Source organism: Magnolia sinica, chromosome 6, assembly GCF_029962835.1.
Source record: "Magnolia sinica isolate HGM2019 chromosome 6, MsV1, whole genome shotgun sequence".
Lineage (NCBI taxonomy): Eukaryota > Viridiplantae > Streptophyta > Magnoliopsida > Magnoliales > Magnoliaceae > Magnolia > Magnolia sinica.
In genome coordinates, this window is record NC_080578.1 from 24549493 (window position 1) to 24562634 (window position 13142).

At 41.7% G+C, this 13142-nt stretch overlaps 1 pseudogene; it reads right to left on the reverse strand.

Moving 5' to 3' along the window:
• Positions 1–485: 485 nt before the first annotated feature.
• On the reverse strand, positions 486–11737 carry LOC131248563 (U-box domain-containing protein 44-like; annotated as a pseudogene).
• Between the last annotated feature and the right edge of the window lie 1405 nt (positions 11738–13142).

Below are 13142 nucleotides of genomic sequence, written 5' to 3' on the forward strand. Positions count from 1 at the left end.
AGCACGGAATGAAAACATCAAGTACACAATCATCATCAACATGATTCAACATTAAGGTACCTCTAAGCACGGAACAAAAACATCAAGTACACACAATCACCATCAACATGATTCGGCATTGCATTTTACAGCTCCTTAACATTGGAACTGAAGAAAATCCAGCAAAAACCGCAAAACAAGAGCCAAGGACACTCACTTTGCACAAATAAAACATTATCACACATGCAAATCTTGACGAAACTTCGTGATTCTTGTTTCTGGTTATTGGACATTATAAATTGCACCTACTCCACATAGAAAATCCACTAAAAAAATCCTTCAAAAAAACATAGCAAGAAAACTGAAATCTAAACTTCTTTCTAATTTTTTCTCTATTTTCGCTGAAACACTACAAAAACTCATTCAAAAATTGCTGAAAAATCACAATTATTCTTCTAAAATCATTATCTTTCATATTCACACACACACACACACACGCACATATATATAACTTAAAAGAATGATACAATGTGTGGCAAGAGTACAAAACTTACATATACACACACAAACAAAATTGCATGTATTTCCACAAAAAAACAACTCATCATTTTGACAAGGACAACCTATGTTCACTTCACCAGTGGCAAATGATATTAGGTTCGGAAGTTCGTGAGTTATTCAAAGAATCAGGCTGTGCATCATCAGCTTCTTTACATGTTACACTTCGTCAATGTGCAATTCTGCATTCAATTCAAATCCAGTTGAAGATGGTACTCCCACCACCATTAGAAATAGAAGACTGATTGTGAAGCACATTCTTGTGAGCAAGTATTTGGCCGCCAGTCGTTTCATAGTACTGGTTCCTCTCTGAATTATGTCAACTAAAGGCATCTGAGCTGAAGCTCCATACTTGCGCCTGTGCTACTCCAGCTGGAAAATCCTCTCTGAAGAGCCTCAGAAGGGAAGTTCAGTAGCTTTAGGATCGCTGCAATTCCTTTCGCCTCAGAGATCACCCTACTGCCATTCTGCAGCGTTTCAGCTTTGATCAGCGTCGACAGCGCACTTAAGGCAGCCTCACTGGCTCCAACATCCAGCTCTCCAAGCACCCTCACCAGTGGTTCCACTGCATTGGCTTCCAGGAGGCAAAATGAGGACTCGACTGTACACATGCCCAAGTGCACTGGGCAGCCGGGTTCAGGTGGCAGTGAGCAGGACAAGAAGCCCTGGCGTTGCTCTACTTGCCTGCTCAGGCCTAAAGAACTATCGGAAAGTTGAGCCAGCGAAATGGCGGCATTGCGCTTTGTCAAGGCAGTGCCAGATGACAGCAAGTGGACCAGCACCGGGATAATGCCAGCATCAGCTGCTCTCCTCTGCCACTCAGGATTTGACGATACGGTGAAATAACATAAAACCCCAGCAACATTCTCTATTAGCTGATTTCTAGATGAGTCATTATGCTTTCCATCAGTGAGAAATCCAATGACGATCGGAAGAGCCCCGGCATCGAGAAGGAACTGAGTGATCTCAGTATGGTCTGGAGGGAGCTTAGAGATGATTCCCATTGCAGCAGTTTTCTCTTCCTCATCATCAGAAGTCTTGATTATCATGAGTAAAGTCTCCACACACTTCTGTTTAGCATGCTCTGATAATGTGCTGTCGTCACCATCTACCATCAAGCAAAAGAACAGCTTCACGGCATTTGCCCGAATGGACAAGTTATTGTGCTCACATAATGGAACCAATACATGAACTGCTGAACACTGTAAATAAACACAAACAAGCAGAGTCAGCCAAAAAAAAAAAAAAACGAGCGTGTAATATTGTCTAGCAGCCGAGAGAGAGACCACATGGAAGCTTACCTGTCTTAGCTTAGTCCTCATGTCCGTTGCTGAAGGGTGTCGGCACATAGCATAGAAGGTTTGGAGAATGCTTTTTTGTATATCAGGGCCAGTCAAGCTAATTAAGGAGAAGAGTTTATAGATGTCATCGTCAGATTCCAGCAATGTCACTGGTGTCTCGCCAGCTTCTGGAGACTGTGGCTGACATGGCAAGGTTCATGATGGTGGCTGCCGCCTGTTCTCTCAAAGTCTGAGAAGATGTGTAGTGAAGGAGGCTAAGAAGTGGACCTACTGCCCCTTCTCTAATCATTTGCAAGCCATTTCTGGGTAAGCTTGAGAGGTTTTGAAGAGCTTTAAGAGCCACCTGCTTCACCTCTGCATTGCCTTCGAGGATCAAATGAAGAAGTGGCTCCAGCACCCCATCGTCAAACAGAGTGGCCTTGCTGTGATCAGTCAACTCCATTTCAGACAAAGCCTTTGCCATGATAATTTTCGAAGCATTTGATCCTGCATTATGGATAGTCTTGAGTGCTTGCAAATAACGAGTGTTAATGGCACTTTTTCTATATTACGAGTTCAGCAATCAACCTTGGAAGGATAATGCGCAAGTATTTTGAAAAAGAAGAAAATGATGAATTTGTAGCTTTTGGCTAATTTTTACATACACATGCTATCAGGGAAACAATTGGATACAATTGAATCGTGTTTTCAGCACATATAAATGTAGCCTACCTTTGGGACAAGGTGGTAGAGAAATTATAGGTGAATTACCCTCATTAAAGTGGCCTTATCAAACCATCTCCTCTATTTTATGTCACTTTTTAATGCCTGGCTTCAGTGCTTTCCAGGCTTGAGAAACTTAGGCAGGACTCCTTGTGGCAAGGGGCGGAGGATAAGAAGAGGGAGGAGCAGGTATTAAGGATATAAAATCCATAAATATACCGTTGTTTGAGAAGTGGATTTGGAGATTTGGGGAGGAAGAAGGCATTATGGAATTTGTTAAAAGTAAATATGGGTGCTTGGACAGGGGTTGATGGACAAAGCAATCTTCAGCCTGCAGAGTGTCAGCCTTGTGGAAAGGAGTCTACTGTGAAGCTGACTTTCTTGGAGGGGTTAGTTTTTCTTTGGGAAACAGTGAAAAAATTCAGTTTTGGGAAGATAAGTGGGTGGGTATCTCCCCCTTAAAAGCTAGAGTTTCATAGGATTTTCTAGTTGGCCCCAGACCCTTCCGTAGTGGTAGTAGATTGTTTCTCCTACATTGATGGGTTGGTTATTTGGGAACCCCCTCGCAGGAGGTTTCTTCGTGATGAGGAAGTCAATGATTTAGTAGCTCTTTTAGACCGCATTCACCTTTATAACTGTGATTTGTTCCAATCCGAATAAGATGTTGTGGAAGGCCAACAAATCAGGATTGTTTTCGGTTAGATCCCTTTATTCCCTTGTGTGCAGCAGTGGTTGTCAAGGGGAGCCGGGGCACACCAAATTCGTTTGGCATTACGGCATTCCTCGGAAGATAGCAATAGCATTTGGGTGGTCGGTAGGCAGGAAGAAAATCCTTACTATCAATAATCTCTGGAAAAGTCCATGGTGCTCCCTAATATTTGTATCTTGTGCAAGCACGATGAGGAGACGGTGGACCATCTTTTCGTGCATTACCCTTTTGCAGGGTCAATGTGGGCTGATTTCCTGGGTCAGTTCCAAGTCTCATGGTCTTTCCCGGAGTCAATGGATGATCTCTTGGTTGCTTGGCATGGGGTGGGTCTTGGAAAGGCGAAGAAATCGCTGTGGAGGATGGCTTTGCGTGAAGTTTGATGGGCTGATTGGGAAGAAAAAAATGCTAAATGCTTCAATAATGATAGGAAGTCAGTGGAAGGCACTTCCCAAAGGGCTAGATTACTGGTCATTGAATGGGCCTCTTGTGTTTCTAAAAGAGTTGTAATCTTGATTTCCTTGGGTTGTAATCGGGTAGCACCCTTGGTGTTCTTGCCCTGTTGTAGTTTTTCGTTTGTTTTTTCAATAAAATTTTCAAATTCTTTCAAAATTAATTAATGTAGTCTACCCACTTTGACAATGATGAGAGCATACTTTCAGTCAAGAGAAGAACTGAATGAGTCATTGATTTTTATCCAATTGGCTCCTTTGTTTTACTTTTTGAATGCTATCCAATTGAATCCATTTTAATATTACTAGTTACCAATCTATTCATTTAAGCATTCCATCATGTAATCTATTTAACATTGTCAGGCAATCTATTTTATCCATGATTTTATGCTGACAACTTCAGTTTTCCCAGAATGCAATGACTCTCTAAGTGCACCTTAATCATTGATCTAGATCGTTCTTTTAGGTTTGATGCTGTTTTTGGGGCTGGTTAAAAATGTCATACTGGTCAGAGGAGTGTTTCCATCCGATCAATGCCAAATGTAATAGGGCACTGTTTGGATAAAAGAAGTCCCAATAATCAACATAAATAGTCCATTTGACAGACCAATTTGGATAACTCGTGACCAAGGAACCATTTTGAACAAATGACCATGAACTGTTAGAGTATGGCGAATTAATCCCTTTATCTTATAGCCCAGGCCCCACATCTCATGGGTTAGGACCTCGGCTGAACCCCCCTCATGGGCTCGTGGGCCCCAAATCATATGGGCCGCCCACCTCGAGTGTCTCCCTGCATCCCATGGGCTACCCCACTCGAGCCCGGTGTGAAATGCCCTTGCATTAATCACCCTCGGTGAGGAGTCTCGAACACGAGACCTCCCCCGTGGGCCCCAAATCACATGGGTCATCCACCCCGAGTGTGTCCCCGCATCCCATGGGCTACCCCACTTGAGCCCGGTGTGAAAATGCCCCTGCATTAATCACCCTCGGTGAGGAGTCTCGAACACTAAACCTCTTGCTCTGATACCAATTTGATGCAGGACAATTAACCGCTTGCTCTAAAAGCTCGAATTGTTTGAGTATGACAAATTAATCCCTTGATCTCATAGCCTAGGCCCCACATCTCATGGGTTAGGACCTTGGCCGAACCCCCCTCGTGGGCTCGTGGGCCCCAAATCACATGGGCCGCCCACCTCGAGTGTGTCCCCGCATCCCATGGGCTACCCCACTCGAGCCCGGTGTGAAATGCCCCCACATTAGACGTGGATCAAGCATATTCCTAACACACATAGACCGGAAGAAGCCCAAAGAGAAATCAACAAAATTCAGCATAGTTCGACCGATCGACTTGGGTCGACAGGTTGAAATCTCAACAGAAAATTCCAGATTGATTGTTGGCTGATTTCTGCTAGTTTAGACTGATCGATAGATTCGATAGGTCGAGATACTGTTCAACAGGTCGATAGGTCAAAATTCACAGAATTTCTAGTTTTAGACTCTGGAAGTTTTTGAGCCATTTCAACAAGTCGACAAACGGCGGAAATTTGCACATTTTTTAGAATTTGTTTTCTTATTTGATTAAGACTCTTTGATTACATTTTAGGGTTTGTTTAAGGTTATTTAAGGATGTTAAACTTGTTTTTTCAAAGAGGAATCATTCAATCAATAAAGTTCTTGGAAATTTCTTATTCTCTCATGGATTCGAGAAACCTCTTGTGGATTCAAGGTATTAATCGATCGAGGAAGACCATCACGTCCTCTCGTACATCAGTTGGCATTAGAGTGAGGTTTTCTCCTCGGATCTATGGCTTCTAACGATGGGTTAGACAACATTCACATGAACGGTGCTCAAGGAAATTTTTCTTTAACAGTGGTGGCTTTTGAAATGGCACAGCGAGAGAATCAACAAGTCATGTAAGGGTTGCGGGCTACCATCGATCGCATGGTAGAGGCTCTAGGGCAACTCTGTGTTAGTGGTGATGATCCGCCTCCATTAGGTGCTGGAATTTGTGATGATTTGCCTCTTGCAATCCCAGCGGCGAATCGCATAATCACACCTGAGGATGTGAGATCTAGCGACGAGGAGACCGATGACGTGATCCTCCAACATTCTAGATGAGGCGGTGATCAGGTAGATCGGACAGGTCAAGAATTTGGGAGGAAAGTCGATCTTCCTAACTTCAATGGCCAACTTCACATCGAGGACTTTCTCGATTGGTTGCTTCAAGTCGAACATTTCTTTGACTACATGGATGTCGCTGAAGAGAAGAAAGTTAAACTTGTGGCCTACAAGTTGAAGGGCAAAACTTCAGCTTGGTGGGAGCAGCTATAACTCGCACAGATGAGACAGATAAAGGCGTTAATTTGCACATGGCCATGGATGAAGCAATTGTTGCGTGCGTGATTCCTCACTAGTGGTTACGATCAAGTATTGTACCAACAATACCAAAATTGTTGGCAAGATAGCCGATCGGTGAGGGGTCATGCAGAGAAATCCTATTGTTTGTCGGTGAGAGGCGAGGATAACTGATCAGTGAGGGATTGTGTAGAGAAATCCCATTGTTTATACCTGGTCGAGACATAGTCACGACAGGCCACCGGATTCGTCGGTAGCGCACATGTGATCATGGAAAAGAGGACCAACCCACTACTTTTAAAGTGGTGGACGAACATTCTCTCGTGATCGAACGGTATTTCATCAAACACCTTGAGGAGATGAGAGTGATAGTGGCATTAGTATAAAAGAAAGCAGATGTGGAATCCGTGAACATTTCAGAAGATGTAAAGCCAGTGTTATAGGAATTCAAGGCGATTGTACTTGCCAAACTTTCTGATGAATTGTTCCCTATGTAGGAGATTAGTCATTCCCAGGTTGAGTCTGTCTTCAACAACACAAAGAATCAATCTACCAACCAGGCACAATTTGAGGTTGTGTATGCCCGAGTTCTTAAACCTACACTCGACTTGTTTCCATTACCTAAACTACCTAAAGTGAGTGTTGCGGGGGAGTTATAGCAGTTTGGGTAGCAAATATTCATGCTGATATCCAGGAGAAATTAGGGAAGCCCAATGTAGAGTGCAAGGAAGAGGCTAATAAATGTTGGCACCCAAAGTCAAAGAACTCAAGGAATTTGAACATGTATCATGAACCAAACTCGAGGATGAGTTTTTTTCAAGTGGAGGGGTCTGATGTAGGATGTGGATCAAGCATATTCCTAACACACATGGACCAGAAGAAGTCCAAAGAGAAATCAACAAAATTCAGCATAGTTCGACCGATCGACCAATTAGGTTGACAGGTTGAAATCCTGACAGAAAATTCCAAATTACTTGCGGGCTTATTTCTGCCAGTTTAGACAGGTTGACAAATTTGTCAATAGATCAAAATACTGTTCGACAGGTTGATAGGTCGAAATTCACAGAATTTGCAGTTTTAGTCTTTGGACGTTTTTGAGCCATTTCGACATATCACCAAACAGAGGAAATTTGCACGTTTTTCAAAGTTTGTTTCCTTATTTGATTAGGACTCTTTGATTACATTTTAGGGTTTGATTAGGATTATTTAAGAATGTTAAAATTGTTTTTTTCCAAGTCAAAGGGGAATCATTCAATTAATAAACTTCTTAGAAATTTCTTATTTTCTCTCATAAATTCAAGAAACCACTTGTCGATTCAAGAGTGCCTTGTGGATTAAAGGTATTTATCAATCAAGAAGAAGGTGATTGACCTCATCACATCCTCCCTTGTATCAGGTTAGCATCCTCCGACAAATGCAAGTAGGTCAAAGTTAATGGGCAGTCGTAGGGCTGCCAAGGGGCCAAGCACGGAGTTGATTTCGGCCCTGAATTTAAGCAGGTTTGCCTGTCAGGCCAGCCCTATTCGAAATTTTGATTTTGCTTCACCTGGGTCTAGGCCCAGCCCTTTGACAGCTCTATGTGGTCCAGACCAATGATTAGACTATCATGTGTCTAAAAGCACTAATAATTAAATCCGAGTTGTTCAAAGCATTAAGGGAGATCTTGACATCCTGTAACATCAAGGATTGTTCAATTCTCAAGGCAGATGTCGACTGGAGATAGAAGCCAGAATGTTTTATGCAACTTTCATAGAGCGAGATTCATATCTAGAGCCTTGAGATGCAACAGCTTGAATAAGGGTCGATGGTCAGGGACATTAATCAGTTACAGATTCGTTGGCTTATTCACAAACATTGAGGAAACTCATGTCTGGACATGTGACCATTCATGGTCTTTCCAATCAGATCTTCTAGCAGAGTTGTATAATGCAAAAAAGGTTCAGTTTCTGTCTTGTTAACCAGGAGAGATTCTATTGTACTGGCTCTAATAACAATGTCTTTTGCTTGGATGGCTAAATGATTGCATCTAAAGAGTGGGAAATTTGTCAAAAGTATGTTGCCACATCTCTGTACTTCCTTTCGTGAAGATGGGGACAAAGGAGAATAAGCGGCATCTCTTGATCCATTCTCTGCTATTGCAACAGTTATGTTAATTCTTCTATGGAAAACTTTACAGGATCTGGTCCAGCAATGACTGTTCAATAGTGCCTTCCAAGGTGACAAGAGATTCTGGATGAAGTGATATCTTGCCCTTTTCGCCTAATATGAAGAAAATAGTGGGTCTGCATGATACCTTGATTGGTAAATATGTGTGAAAAGAACAAACAGTTGAAAAGGAGATTGAAAACCAAGGAACATAAGAATGGTACTATTGTCATTTACAAAATCAGCGACATGAATAAGAAAATGGATTTAGGACTTGAATGAAAAGCAATGAACAACAACAGTAAATGAATTTTCTGATACAAGTTTCAGGTGGCAGTGAGTTTCACCAGGTTGCATGTGCATTGGTTCAGCTAAATGACAAGAGTAATCATTCTAGTTGTGCTGATAGGCTTTTTAAGAATAAATAAATAAAAAGGTATAGGGGGTTCCTGAAACACACGAGCATCTCACTATGGACTTGACTAGAGGCAAATTAGCATGAGTAAGAAACGTATTAGAGAACTACGTACAATAAAAAGGTTTAAGACTTGGCAAATATGGCCTTACAGCAAGCCTCATTCAAGACATAAGATCTTAAATTTTGATGAAAGACATTTCGTTTTCAGCAATTCATGGAATAATGTATTAGTGATAAGTCATTTCTTGCTTGCAAATTTTTCTACACCAGGGCAGGACTAAGCAATATTAATAGGATTTAGCATTGAATGAGACTACCGAAAATCATGTACAATCTTAATGTTTATTTAACATCCACATGAGCATTCTTGTTCAACCAAAAAGCTGCAAAGAATGGCATGATTAGAGAATGCACCTGAAGAAAGCCGCTGCAGCAAGGGTTTGAAATAATTTGCCTTTGCCATCTGTAGAACATTCTGATCAATGAATGAGAGGTTCTCCAAAAGCTCCTTTGCATCTTTGGCAGCTTGAGCATTGTCACTGTTTGTAATTGTCACCAGAAGGAGTATGCAACCCTATACCTTCCCAATATTGTTGCAGACCATGTCGTTTTTTGATAGTTCCAACAATAAAACCACCGCCAGTTCACTTTCATCGATAGGCCGTGTAAGAGAATGGACAACGAACTCAATGGCATTATCCGCTTCAGCAATTCTTTTCTGCAATTACCAATTTCAGGTTCATGAGAAAGAAGCAAGAAATCCGATGGCCAGCTAAAAGTTGTCCTTGCTGACTAAGCGAGGACTTGATATAATATCTCAGTAAACGGGATAATTTAGTTTATAGCAAACAATGACCTATTTTGGATTATTAAATGAAATTCCAAGGTTTAAACTCCGGTCCCAAGATCCAGTGAAGGAGAAAGGCTGATGTCATTTGGGCAGCCAGTGGCCAAAACTGTTGCAAATCAATCAGGATAATTCCTGTTGCGAAATGAGATATGCAAAGCCAATCCCAAATATCTGGGACATGGCTAGGATGATGATGATAAAATCAATTACAAGACTTAGTTTACAAGATGCTGAAGTTTTGTTCTCTATCAGGCCCAGTTAACCAAAATAAAATAAAATGTAACTGAAGTAATGAGGGTGGATTTTTCGAAAAAGGATACCTTATTGTTGTCGTTATCCTTAGCCAATAAGCAAAGGATGGACAAAGCACGACTCCTCATCTGACGATTGTTTCCGCCAAGAAAGCCAACAAGTATTGGTACGTAATTCTCCAAGGCTACCCATTCTCGATGCAAGTCTCTTTCTTTGCAAAGAGCCTGGAGCTGGCTGAAGCACTGAAGAACGTCTTGCTTGTCACTTGAGCTGAGTTTAGACTTCATGGAAGCAGTTATAATCATGGTGTTTCTATCCTTCCATTTTTCAATTGATTTCCAAAGAGTAATATTAGGCCTTAGAATTTTGCTGTTCAAGGAAGTCATGGTTAATGGGCAGGTGGTATTCCCATCTGCGAACCACTTCTCTATGGCACTTCTCTCAAATGTCTGACCAGATGAAGTCTCCACTGGGTCGACCATAACGTCCCGGGTTATTGGACAGAAAAATGGTTGGAGGAGTTCCAATGGTTGATTTCCCAAAGAATTCCACTTGCTGTAATATTTCTTCTCTTTCTCTTCAGGAGACAGAGCCACATCCACCCTTCCAAGCAATGCAATAATCCGATCCATTTGAATTGCCTCTTGCTGGTCCTTTCTAATCTGTACATCCGCTATTTCGTTCTTCAATTCATCAAGTTTCCTCTTCAATGCCGACTGATAATTCAAGACTCCAACAGCCTCTGCAATGGGGACCATCAAACTATTTGCATAAGAACGATCAGTATTCCTCTCCTGAATTTCCGATTTAATCTTCTCCAACACCACTTCCTCAGCAGCAGCTGCCCGAAACTCTAACATCTGCATATTATCAGAAAGCCTGCCAATTTCTTCATTTATGCTTGACAGGAGATCCAACAGAGCCAAAGGGATAAGGTTCAGTGCTTGGCTGATCTCTGTTGTCGTTAGCTGTAAGCGTTTGACAATCTTGCTACAATTGAGTAACAGACAAAACCTTTTTCCCTTGCTGCACTCCTGAGCTTGCTGCTTTGCGACTTTGATCTCTTTTGCAAGGATATCCAGTACCCTGTTCAAGTTATTGGAACTCTGGAAGTTCTTCAGCTTGTCTAGGACAGGAACAATACTATCCAAGTAACTTGAGAGCATTGCGAAGCTCTCCTTCAACGAGAACATTGTTGGCAGCCTCAATGGTCTCTCGGATCTCCTTGATAATCTTAGAAAGGGATTTCGAAACCGGAACAAGCGAGGCATTCAGAAGCATATCCGTCGACATTTTAGATACCGGAAATCAGAAGCTAGAGAACAAATTGCTATCTGCTCATGCACATAACTCCAGCAACAGTAGCCGAACTTCAACCTAGTGAAATTCAACTGAGCGATCAAAAGAATTTCAAAACTCCTCCAGATTTGTTGAAGTTGCCTAAAATCATGGTTTTCTGGGCAAAAAGCTATTTCAGAAAGACATGTTTTCAAGGTTTCACAAAAGACCAAAAGGAGTGCAGTTCAAGGGGAAAAAAAATCTCCTTTTTTTCTTTTACGAGTGGAATTCAGAAGAAAACATGGCGAGAAAGATCTCCAAAAACCAGACCAAATTACGCCTAAATCCCACAGTTGCTGCTCAAATCTCTCCGAATTTCATGGGGGGAAAAACACTCCGTTTTCATGAAAAAAGGACCTCGAAAACCGATTTAGACAAGATTTTCAAAAAATCAATCTGGATTGAACTCGTTTCAGTCGGGATTCCCGAAAAAGAGTCAATTCCAGTAAAAAATCAGATCAGAGAGCTAGGGTTTCAAGAAGATTCCCTGGATTCATGAAATTCTCGTGGTTTTAGCGCGCGAAAGCTCGGAAACGGAAGAACTGGCCTCGAAGGAGAATAAAATCGATGAAATAACTGGAGACTCAATGAAGAAGATCAGTAATTCTAAGAACTCCAAGCGCGACCCGCATGTATCCAAATTGCAGGCTTGGGAGAGGCCTGAGCTCGCCATTAGTTGGGCCACAGTGATTTCATTTTCTAGACTAAGAACTAGGCCATTTCACTCCTCATCGAGGAGCTGTAAACGAGCCGACCGAGTCGAGCTTGGCCCAGCTCGGCTCGGCTCTACCAACAGGCTACACAGCTCTAGCTATGCTCGCCTCGGTCTTTGAACCTGACTGGCCAGCTTGGCTGAGCTTAATCAGCAGCTCGGGCCAGCTCAAGCCAAGTTCAAGCCCGATCTTATGAGCTGAGTTCAAGTTTAAACCAAAGAGTTGGGTTGGCGTTTAGGTTTTAGAAATTTTAATATATATAATATATAATCATGATATATAATATATAATTGATTTAAATATATAAATATTTACAAAACATTTATATTAAGCGAAACCGATCCGAGTCAAATCAATTTGATCTGAGTCAAGTTTCGAGCCGAGTTGAGTCGAGCTTGGTCTAGCTCGGACTCGGCTCGAAATTTTTTCAAGCTAAAGAAATCAACTCGATGAGCCGAGTCGAATCGAGCTTTTTTGAATCAAGTCGAGCGAGTCGACCGAGCTAACTCGGTTCGTGTACAGCTCTACTCCTCATACGGGGAGCGAATTAGGTGAGATTGGGAGTGTCAACAAGCTAGGTTAAGGTCGGGCCAAACTCTATCTAAGCTTGGCTCGCGTTTTTTAACCCAAGCCTAAACCAGCATGGGCCCGCGATAGGCCTAACTAGTGCGGCACGGGTTGTGGCGAGTCAAATTAGTGTTGCCTGACCCGACTTGTTCACAACCCCAAGTGTAGGGTCGCGATGAAGCAATAATCTCGGTGAGACCGAGGTCGAATCCACATGGACTAAACTTGTACGTTTCTGAAAATAACTATAGCTAGAACTAGAAGAAGATCTAAATCTAAATTTGAAATAATAGAGAAAGTAATTGTGAATAATGTAATTGAAACTTGTGAATTTAAAGGTGGGAACAGGGTGTCAAGGATCCACTTGTAACTATCAAGATGCCACCTTGCTTAATTCAAGATAGACAACTGGAATCAGAGTCCTATCTTAACCAGTTGGAAGAAGAGATAGTCAAACCTCTGAATTTTTCATTGAACTAGTCCTTAATGGAGGAGAATTATGAAGATTGGAAGGGATTCCATCACCCAACCATGCCCATGAGATGATGGTGAACAACAGGATTTACCAATCCCACAATCTCAAATAAGAAAAGAAGATATTCAAAGCTATCGCAGTGTTTACTATAATTTGAGTCACAGTAAGCCATAGAAAATTGAAAATATTCCTTAAACTCAACTAGAAATCAATGAAGTTAAATATAAACAAGAATAAAAGAAAGATAAACATCCCAATATAAGCTTCACCTCTTAGCCCTATATAAGAAGTTTAGTTAACCATAGACATGATTAAACCAAAATCTCT